This window comes from Pagrus major, chromosome 4 (assembly GCF_040436345.1).
Source record: "Pagrus major chromosome 4, Pma_NU_1.0".
Lineage (NCBI taxonomy): Eukaryota > Metazoa > Chordata > Actinopteri > Spariformes > Sparidae > Pagrus > Pagrus major.
In genome coordinates, this window is record NC_133218.1 from 22,774,425 (window position 1) to 22,792,426 (window position 18,002).

Sequence of the window (18,002 nt, forward strand, 5' to 3'; positions counted from 1 at the left end):
TCTCAGTGTGTTTGTTTGTGTTGTCACGCTAGGCCGGTATTGTGAATATTGAGGCTGCAGCCCTGCAGGGAACCTCCTCCCCCGTCTAATGAGTTGACAGGTGCAGCGGATTTGGAGAATGAGAGAGTATTAAGTAGCTTCAGCATCATATTGTGTCTGCTGGCAGATGTATGGGGTGCTCGCTTCACTCTGTGTTTGCATGTCCATGATGCGTTCACAGACCTCCTCAGACTGCTCACCATCACCAAAACATCCCCACAGGAACGGTTTGAGTTTTTATGTTACTTATACTTGATGCTGTTTTCAGTCCATCTCCACAACAGACCTAACTAATAGGTTGATCTATCAATCTATGGGTGACTTTACATTTTATACTTAAGTTTTATGTGCATGAGAAGTGACAACATGTATTTATTGTGTAGACTTAAAGGAGCAATTTTGGAAGATATGGCCAGAATTTTTGTTTAAAACATAAAATAATAATAATAAAAAATTAGCTAACATTATTAACAGTTACAAGAAACAACAGACATTAATGTGTAGTTTGTAGTCCTTAACCCCTAATCTCAAAGTCTATGAGGTTTCTGAATTGGTTTTTCGCCTGAAATAAGGTCTTAAGATATTCACACGTTTTGTTGTATGACATAAAGTACATCATTAAATGTCCTACAATTTAATTATAAAACACTTACGCATCTTAAAACAGGCGGTGGCTAACAAGTGGCTAAACAAGACCACAGATGTCAGTTGTCACGGACATTAAACGCCATCACACCGAACACGGAGACTCATCTACATGTTAGTCTGTCTTTACAGGCCGACTTTAGTTGCAAATTATTCTAACTCTGACTTTACAACAAAAGAAAACGTGTAAAGTAATTGTGTAAGAAGATGCTTAGTAGTGGTGACGTTTCCGTCACGCGACCGCAGTGTAGTCTGTTTATAGCCTAACATCAGCTTTTTACTTCTAGCGATTTAATTTATGCCTCAAAAGTCACAAAAGTTGTGTTCATCTGTGAAGATTATCTTGCTGAATAAAACGTGTAAGTATCATAAACTTGTGTTTGCCACAGAAAATATACAGTAGCTAGCTACAGCCAGCTAACAATGAGCAGCAGTTGACGGTTACTCATCAGCACGTTAGTCAGACTATATGTGTATACAAGCTAATATGCTTCAATGACAGAGCTGCTTGACTCATTAGCCAGGAAGTTGGCAGGCTACGTCTCTGTACGGGCGACTGTAATCAAAGCCTGACAACAGCGGTATTTTTAAAAACAAATGTTTGGGAAGGATTTAAACATGCAAGCAAACGGATGATTGTTCTCCGAGGAGTGGTTGATGACGCATCACAAAATGTTAATTTTGTGCGTGTCTGTGATGTCAGACATAAGTGTGAATGAGTCAGTTTGAATGGCCGTGACAAGTAAAAATGACTCATGGTGAAAAAACACTGCAAGTATGTTCCAGTACACAGAATCATATTGATAGTATAAATACAGTCAAATTATGATTAATTCTTTGTAGCCAACACATATCAAACCTCCAGTAGCTAATCAATTCCTCCTTCGCCTTACTCAGCCAATAATTTAGGATACAGTGGATGGTTGGAGATACTGTTGCTGTATGAGTAGAGGAGGCTTTATCCTGACAACACAGTATATATTGGCTCACACAGTATAATTGGTATTCTGAATCTGTGCTTGGACATCCCATGAGACTGCTGGCAGAGCTAGTGGTCTCCCGGCCTCCTAAGATTTCTCTCAGCGCTGTGAAATAATGTTCAATGTGTGCAACCAGTTAAATAGGCCTTGAAGAGGAGAGGATTGTTTGCTTTTAAAGCAATATCATCTAATATTGTTTCATCAGAAAATCTCTCGCTTCAGTTTTAGGGATTGTGTTGGGTGTGAAAATGATCTTTTAAACAGATTGCTAACTCTTTCTCGCGGCTAAAATCAATCCAACCAAGTATTATGTTAATGTTACACTTGCGGGCACATGACATTAGCTTCATGGGTCAAATTTAGGGGACTTGTACTCAAAATAAAGTGCAGGTGCGACATCAGAAAAAAGTCAAATTTTCTGTCATACTGGCAGGTGTTACTGTTTTGTTTTTCGAGCCTTTGGCAGCCAATTTGTAACATGTAGGAGCATAAAAGAGAAATGTGCAGATGCAGATTCTTGTCAGAGAGCAGTTCGGTCTCAAGTGGCGTGCGCAGACTCTCTAAGGGGCAGGGGTGAAAATTAAAAAATGTCTATCTGTTCTGCATGTGTTAGCACGGGCGCCATTTTAAAGATATAATATGTTGGAATTCTCAAAATACGACCAGACCTTTGTCATTTATTTGTTGAGTTGTGTATGTACAATATCCCAAATGTTTCCAACAATGTTCTAAATCAGAAAATCTACAAATGTCCTGAAGGTATTGATGTGTTTCATTTGGTCGCTTGTCGCTAGGAGAGAGTGACGGATTGAGGAAGGAAGTAGCTGAATGTTTGTGAACATTTCTGCCTGAGTCACATCAGATAAATGTTTTTATCAGCAGTGGTGGTTCTTTAATGGTGTATTCAACATAAGCAAAGTGAGTTTAACTGCAGGATCATTTGTATTTATTTATAAGTGTTTATTCAGCCCAAACTATCAGCCAGACTATTTAACTGGATGTTAGAATTAAGATAGCGAGTGTGTTTGAATTCAGGTCAGCCACTAAACTCAAAACTCACCAGAAACTCCAGTTCCCTCTCTTCTTTTACCCCTCTTCTCTCTGTAACGTTACATTCATGAAGAAAAGTTTCCCATCCAGCTCCAGTCAGCAGTCAACATTCCCGTACATAAACACCCAACAATGGCGGTCAGCTCACTGCTGCAGTCGGGTTGAAAACCAGTAGTGAAGGTAAATTCACTTTATAATCCAAAAAGTTGAAAACTCAGCTCTGACCTCTCCTCCAGTCGGTGAACTGCTCTGGATCAGAGCAGAATCCGATGCAGCTCGGGCTGTTTATTCCTTCCAGAAGTCAAGCTCTGCACCCAACTCGCTCTGATCAGCAGCGGCAATGTCCCCTGCTCCACCTCCCCCCACACACAACGCCCATCTTGTATGTTTAAATTAAAGGGTAGGTACATACATGCCAAAATATGGACACGAACATGTCTGTATCCCAACCCCCCCAACGCAATACTCATAATGACTATTTCCCCTCCACATTAAATGCTGACCTATGGTACTTATTTTCTTCGTTTAATGACTGTGTGGGCGTACAGACTGTGCTCGCCTGACCTCCTGATTCATTTTGAAGTCCCTGTTAGGGGAGGCTAGTCCTTTATCTTTCCAACTGGTTCATGAACTCTGGTGGACAGAGCTCTAATTAACAAGAATAAGTGAGAATGCCTGTGTGGGTGTTTGGGGCCTTGCAGTGAGACACGACAAAGGTAGCTGTCTTCTTATGACAGAAGGCAAAGACAAATACTGCACTGTACACTAAGCTTCATCTGATAATAATAAATAATAATTCCATACTTATATTATCTGATAATAATAAATAATAATTCCATACTTATATTATCTGATAATAATAAATAATAATTCCATACTTATATTAATTCGATAACGGTTGAATTGGTCCCGTCTCTAAAATGTTACACAGTAGAAGACACCACCCGAACCGTCCCATACAGAGGCTACCTGCTAACTCAGCATGAGCACTGCCTAGTAAAGTGAGTTCATTGGCCAAGTTTCATTGAGTAGTTTCTTGCCAGCTGATGACATTAACAACAGCTGATGAAGTCTGCCAGTAAAATCTGTTATCTCAGCAGATAGTCACCAGTTAAATGAGAAACATGTTGCTGTTGTAAATGCAGCAAAATGTTGACCATAGGGAAAATAAGGCTCAGATTGTTTGTATTGAATCAAGTGAGTGAGTCAAGCCCTGTCAAAGTAAAACATGGGTGCAGGAAGCATTTAAGATGTGGGTTGGACAATCAAAAACAAAAACAGAGGTTTGGGGGTTCTCCACTAGAAACGTTTTAACAGAATAGATGTCATTTCTTGTATTCAGGCGCCTCTTAACTGGCTATACTGGTGTTAGAAATATTATGGGTAGGCCTACATTTTGTTATTTAATCCAGAGGAAGTGTTTGGCACCAGATCACATATTTGGAAATATTAAAAAGCCATAAGTACTAGTGATATACTGTATACTTTTATTGGCTGAACGTACATATTTGCTAACATTTCAAATAGCAAATAAATGAAATCTAAAACATTGAACCAACGATGACTTTTGCTGTTTTGTATTTGATACATTTCAAAACCTAAAATTATCAGGCCCAGGTGTATAGACTAATGTAATGGTGGCACTGAAGTAACAATTAAAAGATTTAGAGATTATTTTAAAAATGAAAGCTTAGCTGTAAGCTCCTCGCTGCCTTGGTAGCCACCATCCCTTCTTGGTTAGTTCACTTGTCCCTTCTTTGCCTCTTTATTTCATGCCTTTCTTTTCCTCCCTCTTTTTTAGTCTAATTTGCCATGTTACTTTCCTATTTCCTGTCATGTTTCCCTTCTTCCCACCTAGTATACTTGCTTTGCACAGGGCTTTTTTTTTTGTGGTGACGTTGTGTGACCCAACTTAACTCAGCTGCCTGGCATCTAGGCATCAATGACCAGATAACGTTAACGGCGTGCTCATGTGTATGGTTGTGCGTGCTATGTGTCAGTCTGCCCTGGTGTAAGGTCACAGTGTAAACTTGGTATAGAACTTCATTTATTTGGTCATGTTCTCAATGAGCAAGCAGACTGGATTTGAAAATGTAGCACTGAAAAACTCGAGTGCCCAGTGGATAGACCGATGCATTTTCAACATGGTAAAAGCCTTGTGTAAGCCTATTCATGCTAAAAGACTGGTATTGTGGTATTGAGTATAGTCATGTCTTACCATTTTGCCTTTGCAGGCATTGTAATCCATGGTGAAGCCTGTTTGTTCTTGGACCTACAGCATGTACAATCACACTGTGTCCTGGCACCCACTCTGTAAACACTGTATCCTAGAGATGGAGGGGCAAGGTGGGCTGACAAGATACAATTCAGAGCCTGCAGATCTCAGTACAGAATGCATTGTGTTAAATCAAAGACAAATGTTGGTTTGAATTTTCAAGTGTACATTGTGTCCCCACCCGTCAAACCACAGAGGATAAACAGGATAGAAACAGAGGAAGCAGTACACAAGTTTCTCCTCAATTTCTCTCATTTGTTATGCGACGTGATGATTAGCTGAAAAGACACCTGACCTCTAACTGTTGAGATTGTAAAAAGTGTAACTAATCACCCTTTAAGTAAAAACATCTCCTCTTAGCTACAGTTGATGCAAGAGATGGAAATTAGTCTCCAGAGGCACATCTCTCCTGAGTTTTGCTTCTTTCCTTCCTGACATGTCTCCAACAGGATGAAGGATTCGCTGTTTCGAATTGGTTAACACTCGTAAATGTGTCAAATAGAGAGAAGTCTAGCAAATCACCTCACCAATTTTGGTTTCACACAAAAACTCAAGGCTAGTATTGACGCCAGTCTGGCCAGTGGTTTATGTGACAGACAGCTGAAAGCACACAGCAACCTATTTTATTTTTCCAGTTTCTGTGTCATTCTGCTTTGGCCATCTGTACACACCGCTCTGGTATTTTGTTTTCTATGCCCAAAAACTGAGCTCTTCAAAAACAGTCTCTGCAGGGGCTGAATGTGGAAAGGCCGGCATTGTGTTTTAGTGAGGATGGGACAAAACAGACCATTTGGAAGACATTGGTACAAGACTCTGTTAAGGGCTGTAAAGTTAAGATGAACAACTTTCTATCTCAATCATTTAAAAATGCTGATCATACAGGTGTTATCAACCTGTATTTATGCTGATTTTGTCATAGTGCAGCAGCAAAGGAAAGCCTGTCTAACAAGTGTGCTTTATGAGCAGTGATTGTGCAAACGGTGAAACAGTATAGGAGAATATGATGCTCAGAAGGTTTAACTTGCTGAGACTCAGCAGCATAAGTGACACAAATTGGCTGTGATGCCTTGTTTCGTTTTGGCAGAAGTAGATTTATATAGATAAAGGTGTTAATGATGTTTTTTTTTATCAGAGCTGATGTTTCAGCCTTGGTTTTAGGATTGTACCTACCTGTATTGTTTGGATATATAGATAAAGGTGTCTGTGATGTCTGTTAAGAGCTGATGTTTAACTTTTTCTCTATATCTATTAGAAGTCTACCAGAGTGAATGTGTTTTTTAACGTTTTAGAAGGTGTTTGCTGTGAATATTTGTAAGATTTGAAGCAGTGTTTTTCTCCTGTCACAACCTTTCTTCGAAGTTTTTGGTCACTCAAGGTCTCTATATTGTTTGTTGCCACCCCAGTGGTGGAGGATAACTGTCTGATCACTATCACATGTGTCATTAGGGTGTGGCCTAGATGAAATATCAGTGCCTGTGACTATGGTTGTTGATCTTGAGGAAGGCTTGAGGACTGAAACACCATCAGAATGAAAAGAAAAATGCATATGGAGCCAGTGTGTACGACACTATTATCTGCTTTCAAGTCCACTTCCAGTGATTAGCTTCTCTCTACAGTGCATGGTGTGTGCTACTTTCCTATAATGTCTTGTTTTGTTCTGTGAAGAGGACAACAATTCAATTTTACAATTTTCCTCCAGTTCTAATTTTTTTTTTGCCACTGGAGATCTTTAGAAAAATGACCTGACGAGTTATTCTGAGGATGCACATCGCATTCACATGTAAACAGGGTTTCTGGATGTTGCTGGCTTGGTTTGGAAGTAATCTCAGTCTTCAAAAGAAATGTGTTTTGCTCTTCTGAATAAGTGCCATGCATGAATTTGGTTTCACCCAGCAGCTGGGTTAATCAGAGGTGTGCTCATGTCTGTTCAGGTTGTGATGCAGGTGTGAAATTGCCACAACAGCTGTAGACAGAGTATGCACTCTATTGCCTTAGAAAGAGCAAGAAACTCTGTTATAATAATGTAATAGATTAATTTGTAGTATATGTAGAATAAAACATTTTGTTTTTTAAGAATTCAGCCCAGTCCTAAGTGCCTCCTTTCTAACACTGGTCACTAGCTGAATATGTAGTCATGCACGCTAAGTGCTCCTGCAGTGGGAATCCATGGTGTGTTTGGGGGCAATGTGGGTGGCTTTAAAAATGAGTCACAAACGAACCAAGTACCTTAGTGGAAATTTCACACAACCAAACAAAAGGCTCGAGATCAATTCACCAGTGTCCATCCAAGAAGTTTTCCATTTTAAAAGAAACTTAATTGTACTGGTCAAAGAAATAAAAATAATGCAGACGAGAGTTGGCCAGACGTTGAGTGGAGAGACAAAATTGAATGTGGTTGTCATGAAGCTCTGATCTGATCTGAGTTTGTGGAGATATTTCGCTCTGAACCAGAAACAAACTGACGTACTGACAGAGCAACAGTATACTCACCCCCTGGCGGTGTTACCCTTTTTTAAAAAATACTTTTTTTAATGCTTTAACACATAAAAAGAAGCAACAGTAAATTGTTTAATAAATTAAACAACAACATCAGATCAGTCCAACATCATTGCCAGGTACTATGACGTCCACCATTTCCAGGTGGGAAACATTTTGTATTATAGTCTGTGGGCAGGATGTCTCTACACAGAGCTCCATAACTTGTATGTAGATTTCCATAATCAGAAGAGATTACAGAAGGGACGTTAATGACACTTTGAGTAATGAGGGTGAGGAGGGAAGAGCCACTAAGCAACTTCTTTATTTCAACCAATAATTAGTTGTTAATTAGTTAATTAGTTTCTTCCATCTTGCAATGTGTAGGTCATTTTTCTAGTCTTGATAGAAAAGTCACTCCATCTCCTGAATGATTTAAAAATATGTGTAAATTTTTCATATTTCAGTATATCCACAATATGTCTATTGTATTGATATGTATGTGAAACTATTGTTATCGTTATATATATATATTTTTTGTATTTTATATACCAAGTGATACAGAATTGAAGGGAAAAGCAAAAAACACCACCACTACATATTAATCCATACATATCCACACATAAACATACATACATGAACATGCAAATTTCAATAAACAGTATGTTACACGCATGCATTCATACACACAGATGAAGCAGAGATTGTTAATTATACAAAGTCGAGGTAACTGTTCAGACAGATGAGAAGTGAAACGTGGGGCAGAGGTTGTTTTAAGTGTGCAGCCAAGGTGTGTTATTATTCAGCCAATGACTCAAAATTAATAATAGATGAATAATTGAGTTTTAGATAAAGATTTCTCCTGCAGATGTTTTCAGTCAACAGACCTTTACTGTCTGAGGTGCTTCTTTAAACCCTTGTCAGTCAGTCAGTCAGACTTGGTGTTCCAATGTGAACTGTGATCAAGGAGCATACAGCCGTGTACAGTATTTTGGTTTTACCTCGTAAGATTCCTCCCCATCTTCAGAAAAGCAGACTGGTAGCATAGTGACAGTCCCTTTGCTTAATTGCTGAGTCTGTGCTCGTAGAAATATTCAGGTGTCAGATTGGAGATTGCAGCTGAAGTGACAGCTGTGTCCAGTGAGTGTCAGAACGCTCACTCCACCTGCTGTTGGAGTGCGTCCACAAACCGTTCCCATGACAGATTTGAGAGGATTCAGCTCCCTGGTGTGAAGCATGGAGTACTATGAACGAAAAAAAAAAAACTCTAGCTTTATATTTAACAGCATTGTGACACTCCTGTGCTTCACCTGTTTTTACTTGCTGGTGGAATATTTCACCTTTGCAAACCGTTAACCTGCACAAAAATGGTAGTTTCCTCCCCCTCATTGTTCCTGGTGATGTGGCCTGTCATATCTTAATTGCCAGACCTCCTAAACCTGTCCAGCTCAACGACTGCCGTTATTATGCAGCTCAGTCACTGTCCACCTGTTTCTGTAGTAACCACGGATTGAAAAAGCAGAGTACAAAACAAAACCTTCAGGCTTGTGTTTGCTGCTACACCTCTTGTTTTTGCTTCTAGCAGGTAGCAAATGCCTGAGATGATTTGTAGCTGCTGCAACTGCTGTGGTTTGTGAAATGTTTAGCGATGTTAAACTGGATGGATTTATAAACGCCTATCAACCACTTCAATGCCTCTTACCTCTCTGTGTGTCTTCCAGTAGGGCATAAAGTAATTGCAAAAACTAAATGTCAGATGTCTCCTGGTTAAGAAATGTTCTGTGGTCATAATTGGTAGAGGAGCTGGCATTTACTGTAACGGCGCACATATTTTTACCTGTCATAATATACACATAAGCTCTGTCATAAACATTCATTTAATGCCAAATTTGCAAATATAAATCATACTGCGATTATTTAGATAGTATCAAGTAATGATTTTCATAGGAATGGTGAATTTTGTTTTTCATTTTCACTGAAAAATATATAAAAATGATGATGATGTGATATTTGCTGGAGTCTGCACCGACCAAGCATGTTCCCTGATGTCTGGAAAATGTGATTTGTAGCTCGGGGCATCTCTGTAGCACCACAGCGCTTCATTTATAATAGTACGTTGTGACAAGTTTTACCTTTTATAGAACAAATTGCAGCTCCTGAGATTTGGATATTGCACTCGATTAATTGTGCAGCTCTAATGCAAATAAAAAAAAAACTGAGATTTGGATATTGCACTCGATTAATTGTGCAGCTCTAATGCAAATTAAAAAAAAACCCAGAATTTTTAAATGAACTGCCTGATAATGCTAATCTCCTGTTCAGCTTTCTTTTTGTAAAATATTAACATGCAGATAATGGCCAGAACTGCAGCTGAATACAGATTCTGTAGTATTACACCAGCCAGGTTGATTGAAGTGATTTAAGGGAACAAACGAAAGGACAGACAGGAACACAAACAGGCTGAGAGAGCAGAATACATGAATAATGATTTACACCTTATGCCACATTTTTCTGATATCATCATACAACAACTTGTCATTTTATTGTACAAAATAGTTGCATAGTCTCTTAGCATATTCCTACATTTTGGTCAGACTGCTGTTTTTGAGATGTAACTTGTTGTAGTGGGAACATCTAACCAGACAGCACAGTGAACACAGCAGACAGACAGTGAGCAGATGTGAGGTAAGGAGGGAAAGAGTGTGGGTGTTTTAGGATCCACTGAGGCAAAGCTCAAAGATTTTTCAGGGGTGGAGATCAGAGGGAGTTTGTGAGGGTATCATAGCAGGAAGGTAGCCAGCCTGTCAGCCAGCTGACCCGCCTCTGTGGTTTGAAGCTGCATCTTTTCTGACATCAGGTGCAAAGGTTGAGAAGCTTCCTCTCCAACACCTCCCTCTTTTGTGTTTTGGCTTTCTGTTGTTGTGAGGGAGGGATTGGTGTCTGCTGCGGTGGCGATGCTGGCAGGCTGTGAGCTCTGAAAGCATGCGAGACTGAGGAGAACTGGCAACTTTGGAGTTGCCGTGATTTATAGAAGAGATGCTAATTCCATTTACTGGCAAATGCAGCCAAGTTTGTACACTACAGGGACCGACGGATTAGCGGCCTGGCTGATTATCGGATTTGATATTCAGCATGTTTTATTGGAATCAGTGGGTTTTTTTTTGTGCGTCTGATAAAATAGATTTATAATCACTGCGCAAAAACCCCAAGAACCCAGAGATATTATTGCCTGAATATTCCAAGCTCGTGATAGTGATACGCTCCGATCATGGGAGTCACAGATTTCATGTTTTCCATCGGATGTCTGACCACTTTTATTTTGCTAGAATCTGGAGTTCATGTCATTCAGGATACTGTAGATAGATATACCAATAAAATTCATATTGTAGGAAAATATTGACTTAGGATATTTCCAGGCATGAAATGAGGACGAATATGGACCACATACATGACAGCAATAAGATGAATCTGGTATCTTTGTACAATATATGTCCCCATGATGCATATTGAGTCCATATTCAACCAGATTTGGGGCATATTGACAAAACTCAAAATTATAATATTTCTGGATTCAGGCCCTTCTGCAAAGTAATGAGTACACAAAAGTTATCATATAAATGTAGTGGAGTAAAAAGCACAACATTGGCTCTAACATCGTGGAGTGCAAGTATAAAATAGCATACAGTGGAAATACTGATTTATCAGTAATATTGATTTATCGATACATATTGAGTCTTAATATTTGAAACAGTTTCAATGCTCATTCTCTTCAGTATCAATACACTTAGTACCTGCACTTTCTATCTATCTCTATCACTGGTTATTCTTCATTTTTACACTAAGGTTTTTTTCATTCATGGTTGATTTAGACATAATCAGTAGACACAACAGTCCAACATATGTATCCATATGTAGTCAAGTTAATTTTGTTTATATAGCCCACAGTCACAATCGTATTGCCTCAGCGGGCCTTACAATCTGTACGGTGATGTAGCTACAGTTCAATCTACATCTGTACATACAGTATCTGTTCAGCTATTCAAATGTGAATTTAACGCTTTACTTGTTCTAACTTCTGGCAGAATCGACCCAGCAGGACCCCGCATGGATTTTCAAACTTGTCTTATTAAATTCCACACGCTTGGTATGATGTCATTGATTGAGGGTCTTTGGGTTAATATTGTGGGATGCAAGAAAATAGCAGATAATGTACTTTGTGTGTGTGTGTGTGTGTGTGTGTGTGTGTGTGTGTGTGACCAACAATTAGGATGCACGCCACATTTTCTTCTCAGTATCCTCTCAGTAAACTTAATCTCCTGATGGGACTGATTACAATATTTGAAATAACCCTACTCACAGTATAAATCAGTGCGCACTCTTCTCAATCTGGGTTCATGAAATGTCGGCCTCCAGAGAAAGGAGTAGTTTGAATAGTTCTTTCTGTCATTCTCCTACGTACACTTTAAATGCAGATGAGAACAGGACAATCAGCTCTACTGTCAAGGATAAATGTCCTCCAGTGACACTTGATGATAATGAGTTTGAAAAGATGATCTCTGAAGTGCTGAGAGATGCAGTTTTGAGGTGTGGAGGTGTTGTGTGGGACAATCTTCCAAGGCTTCATGAATTCCTCAGTATAATGTATGTAGTGTTAAAAGAAATGGATGATATTGCTTCATTCGCAGTCTCTGTACACCGCATTTGTTCCCAGCTTGTTAGGCAGCAATTACCTTCAAGCTGCCTTGAATTTTGAATGGACTTTGTCCACAAGCTCACACTTTTGAAACAGAAACAGTAATGGGTACACATAATAGCCTCACTTTCATTCTAGAAATGCTTTTTAATGTGTTACAGAGAAAAGTGTGAAAATCATTTATTATATTAAATGTCAGTCTGTGGAAACTCTGGAAAATTAAGGTTTTTCTTTCAGTATCACCAAATGCCATCACTAAAGGTGATGTTTTTATTATTTCAGCATTTCTGACTAAAATAAATCCTCTATTTTTAGATTTGTAAGGGCAGCTTCAGTTGAAAGCAACAGCGTTGTCCCTGCTCATAGCTCACAATCAGTGTATGTGGCATGACAGAGCTTGTAGCCTCTTCACTTTGATGCCTTTGCTGTCTTATTAAACCAGGAGAGGTTGTTGGTCTTCCTTTACATCAAAGTGGATTGGTGTTAAATACACCAGGTGTGCCTTGGGATCAGAAGTCTGTAGCAGCATGACTATCCAGCTGTGCTCTTGGTCCTTTTAGATGGCTACTCATAAAAACATTAAGAAGTGACGGCAAATATTACAGAGTAGTACCTCCTTAATGTGAGTAGTACCTTGAATAAATAACAAACCTCTGCCTTTCTACAGCATTCACTAAGCTGATTATAGCTGACCGTGTTTAATTATATATTAAACCTGTGACATTTGGCATAATTTATTCTCAATGTTTGTAGCAGGAATGATTATTGATTCCATTCTTTCTTCTCAGTGATATCCAGCCCAGTCATCAGGAAAAAAATATTTAAGAAGTATGTTTCTGCAATACGTTCACATTTGTATGTGTCATAGGCTACGTACCATATTGACATAGTAGTGACAATCGGTGAAGGCTGATATATTGATTTCTTTTGTCCATTGTGATTTAGTCTGTACCAGCTGCACCCAGGAGAGAAGCACTGCTGTGCACGGGGAATCTTCAGTTATTTACATATATACATACGTAAATATTCATTGATATACACACATATTTTTTCAGGGGCATACATGAACCCACATGCTTTTCTTGGGGTTGCTTGTTTCTCTGCTATGTTTTATAGAATATTTTAGCTCATTTTTAGTTTTACAGCCTACAACATTATTGTTTTGACTCATTCTCACTGATCTCATCATCCCTGTTGTTCTCAGTGGAAAAAACGCTGATCAATTCAGTCATAACTGCACCTAAAGACAGACAGACAAAGTCTGTGATTAACTGGTGAATACTGTGGAGCATTTACCAGCTAAAAAGCAGTATTTCTCTGAGGAGATGGTGGTGGAGATCTGAACAGAGCTAAAAGGAGAAGAATATTGGACTTAGATAAATGTCAGTGTTGTGTCACTTGTTCAGCTGCTTATTTGCTAACTCCCAAATGTAGGGATCTTATTTTCAACAATGTGGCATATTTTTATTTGGTATTCTAAAAATAAGAGTATTATCATTTTCAAAATCAACATTTGACACTGGACAGCATTAGGTCCCCAATTTAAACTGCACAGGTTTGACACTTTTAAATCTCAGATGGTTGGCACCAAGAAATGTGATGAAGTTAGAGAATAATCAAGACAGTTCTCCTCATGTATTCTTTGTGCTATTAATTACCTGATCTCACTCTCTCTTGAACTCATCTTTTCCCTTCTTGTACTCTATCAATGTCCTTTATCACCATTTTTCTCTAACCTACAGTCAGTACAGGATATTCCTCTTTCAACCTGCGTTATCCATTGAGTCTCAGTTGAAAGGTGAAGTTGCTCTCAGGGCCTGCAGGAAATTTGGATAATAGTTGTTTGTCAGATCACCCTAAAGTTAGTTAATTATTAGTTAGTTAGTTAGTTAGTTAGTTAGTTAGTTAGTTAGTTAGTTAGTTATTAGTTTAAATTAGCTCAGGAAAAATATATTTTTACATGGGTTTACCCTTTTTTAATTATGGTTTTTATATTTTTTATTGGATTTTTATTTTTAAACGATTCATAAATGTAAAATATGTTAATCCTGCTAATCTTTTATTCATCTCCATCCTCTCCTCCATAACTCTGTGCCACTCGTGGATGTGTGTGGGATATGCCTCTGGAGCTTGTTGCTATGGTGAAGCATCATGGCGTAAAAATGAGAAGTGGCATTACGTTTTTGAGAAATAAGGTGGTGTGTGCATGTGTGTGTGCGTGTGTGTGTGTGTGTGTGCGTGCGTGCATGTGTGTGCGCGCGCGCGTGTATGTGGATTGTGCAATTATGCATGTCCCATTCATGAGCAGACTGTAAGTGTGAACATATGCAGTCTTATCTTCGCTCTGACCCTTCATTATATGGTGAAGAAAAAACTTCATACTGGTGTCTTCTTTTATAATTTATTTTATCTTTCTATACTCATGGCTAATGAAGTAGTGAGAAGACGAAAAGGCAAAAAAAAATTTCATGTGCTTTTTGCGGAGACAGAATATTATCACTATGGAGACCACAATTGTGCCAAATTAAATGAATCAATAATTTCTTATGCAATAAATAATCATATGTAAAAAATCTGACAAAATTAAAAAATAAGTAACCATGAAACTGTAAACTAATCCAAAAACAGAGTTTACTCATGCTAGTTTTTATTTCAAAATTGTGTAGCCCTAAGGGGATGTTTGGGGGGGAAAAAAGATCAGTTTTTATCTTACAACGCAATTTTTATTTTATTATACTGCTGTTTATTTAACTATACTGCTGTTTGTTTAACTATACTACTGTTTAACTATATTGCTGTTTATTTAACTATACTACTGTTTATTTTACTATACTGCTGTTTATTTAACTATACTACTGCTTATTTTACTATACTGCTGTTTATTTAACTATACTACTGTTTATTCCTGTCAATCAAGACAAATGGGTGAGAGACAGTCCTGTGATTGGCTGTTGAGTTAGACCAAAGCAACAGCCAATCACCTAATGGCTCTGTCCTGTTACGATGTCTTAATCATTCATTTAAAATCATACACTTCATCTAGAGACATGATGAGATTGTCATTATATTTATATTACTTATTACAGATTCAAAACTTTACTGGACTGCTTTGTGAATGAATGTTTAACATATATTTTTAAATGTTAATTTATTCTTCTATTTAAAAAAAAACATACACAATGTTAGTTTATCTCCTCATCAAAAGTCAGGAGGAAGCATCTGTAAATGTAACTTTTCCATTTGAATATCTAAATCTGAATAAGATAAGACATACTAAAATGAAATCTAAAATTCATATACATTGAGTGTAGACTATAGGGTTGTACTTTCATTGTAAATACATGACTAACTGATTAAGTACAAATACCAAAATAAAAATAGATAAGCTATAATATATACCTAACTAAATCTTGCTTGGTACACTAATACTGCAGTTGTCACTTTTACAATTTGAAGTTTTGTCAATAAGCCTGATATAGCATGTTATATGACAGGTGTCTTAAGTCACCCTGGGCCGCCCCTCAGCTAGAATATAATACTGTCGAACCTGGTGAGAGCATGAACCATATTGCTGTGTGATTAATGGATAGTTGGAGGATTATTTGGATCTGTTTTAATATGAAGAGAGCAGCTGGTCTTCTTAAACACTTAAACAGATGCTGAGCAGCTACTGGGACGAAGGAACAAGGAACGGCCTTGATGACCAGCCGTAGATAGATGGATCATCATTTATATATTGATTTGTATGCTGCCATCCCCATTGTCCATTATGTGTTCAAGATGTTTGCCTGTCAAGGCCTTCTGAGGATCAGTATTTACTGTATTTATATATCTTAGGAGATACAAATACAGTGTACGGATCCAATTAGTTTTTTCCCTCCTGGTCTTGAATAATTTTAATATTTAACACGTAAGTTAAATTATACACTTATGAACATGCAAACAGACTGTGGTGCAGAGCCAGGGTCAAGGGTTTCTTTTGTTTTCTTTTTAGCATTTTGTCATCTGTTCTCTCTCATTCCTGACATACAATATGTTTCTCACTGTATGAATTGATACCCAAAGTCCAAAAATACAGAACAGACTGTTCTGTAGTGAAAGATTGCAGTCACAACAGCTGGGAGGACGAGGTATAAAAAGCAAAAACATATCGGCCTCTCCAGTATTTTATGACTTTATTATATTTCTTAATCATGTTTTTTTATGATCATGATGTCAGTGCCATCTGCAAGTATTTTGTATGTTTGTGCTGTAAAAGAGCCAATAATTGCTAAGGAGAGAAATAAAGATACATGATGGTAGAAAGCCTGTTTAAAAGACCTGTGACTGCAGATCTGTGATTGAATCTAAGACAAGGCATTCATTTTACACAAGCCAGCTGGTGTTATCATCAGGATTTCATTCCAAACTCTTAACTTAGATACATCAATGTGAGTAAATTATTCTTTAGAACACCAACACGACGAATACATGAATGGGACTGAATGGGAACTAATTTTCCATACAAGTTGTCGCTGTAAGCTCTTGTAGAGGATGTGTGTTTGCAGTAACTGTGAGTCCCCCTCCTTCACAGTAAATGTGAAGCAGCCATCAGAGGGTTTGTGAAGCTGAAAATGCAATGCTTGTGCTATGGCACAGCACCTCCATGTGTCCATGAGTCATCACTACACCTCTCTGTCACCGTTCAGTGAGTCCCCCTGTTGGGCAGGAAAATCAAACACTGCCGCTGACTGCAGCGACACAGTGATGCCACTGTACGCTGCAGGCATAGCCAGATGTTAATTAATACAGATATGGCAACTGCCAAGATGATAATGTGTTTGTCTTTGTGCATGTGTGTCTTCTCTTAAAGCGGATGCGATGGTTAAATGGCCTACCACTGGGCTTTTAAATGATAATTAGTCCCCGCTGTTGCCATGGTCACGGGCAGAGGAGCGTGTGTCAGAGAAGGCAGCGTGACCGCCGCCGCCTCCTCCTCGCAAAGATGCTGAGTTAGGATGCAAGGGTTGCACACATTCACACCACAGCTCTCCCTCTGTGTCTCTGTGTATGTCCAGGGAATTAAAAACATTCACCGGCAGTGCTCTCTCATCCAGGAAATGGTCTGAGAGTCCGAATGACATGGTCAGCTTAATTTTTTCAGCAAAAAGCGCTTCACTCACACATGACTTCATAGTGAACACGCTTAGAAAACGCAGATGTGTCGTGTAACGGTGTCATTAAAGGCTTCACTTCCTTTTCATTTAATTTTCGGCACCCTATGGCTCACAATTTTCCCACTTTTATCTCGAGCAATTTGCTTGTCTGATTCATAATATGTAATTACTGGTTTCCAAACTAGAGCTGATGGCCGTGAGAGTGTGTGTTTCTGCAGAAACTAATTTGAGAGCTGAAGATAAAACATAAAGAAGACAGATAAGTATGAGCAGAAACAGCTCAGACACAGTGAGTCACATCATACAATCCTCTAAAGATAGATACAGGACTCGCACACTGTTCAGCACCTGACAAGACGACACTCTCATTTAACATCTCTGCCTCTCTGCTGTCTTTCTGTCAGCAGGGTGTGAGGTACAACGTGTGTGTGTCAGTCTGTGTGGGATGTTAGTTTTTAATCCCCTGTTTGAACCAAACACGGGTCGTTGACCTCTGAAAGGACAAAGTGTGCTTTTGATTCTTTTACTTTTCATGGTGCTTTGTCTGCCCACACAATGAGACAAAAACTCATTACACAGAATAGGAGTGACAGTTTTACAGTACGCTATAAATACACCTGTATGTGAGTGTAAAACTGAGGACTAAATACACAGAGTTATATAAAATGATTACTTTCTTCCCTATACTG

At 38.5% G+C, this 18,002-nt stretch overlaps 1 protein-coding gene across 1 annotated transcript in view; it reads left to right on the plus strand.

Moving 5' to 3' along the window:
• The window catches only part of tub (TUB bipartite transcription factor), a 56,502-nt gene that overhangs the window by 217 nt on the left and 38,283 nt on the right, over positions 1-18,002 (plus strand). The window lies entirely within an intron of this gene.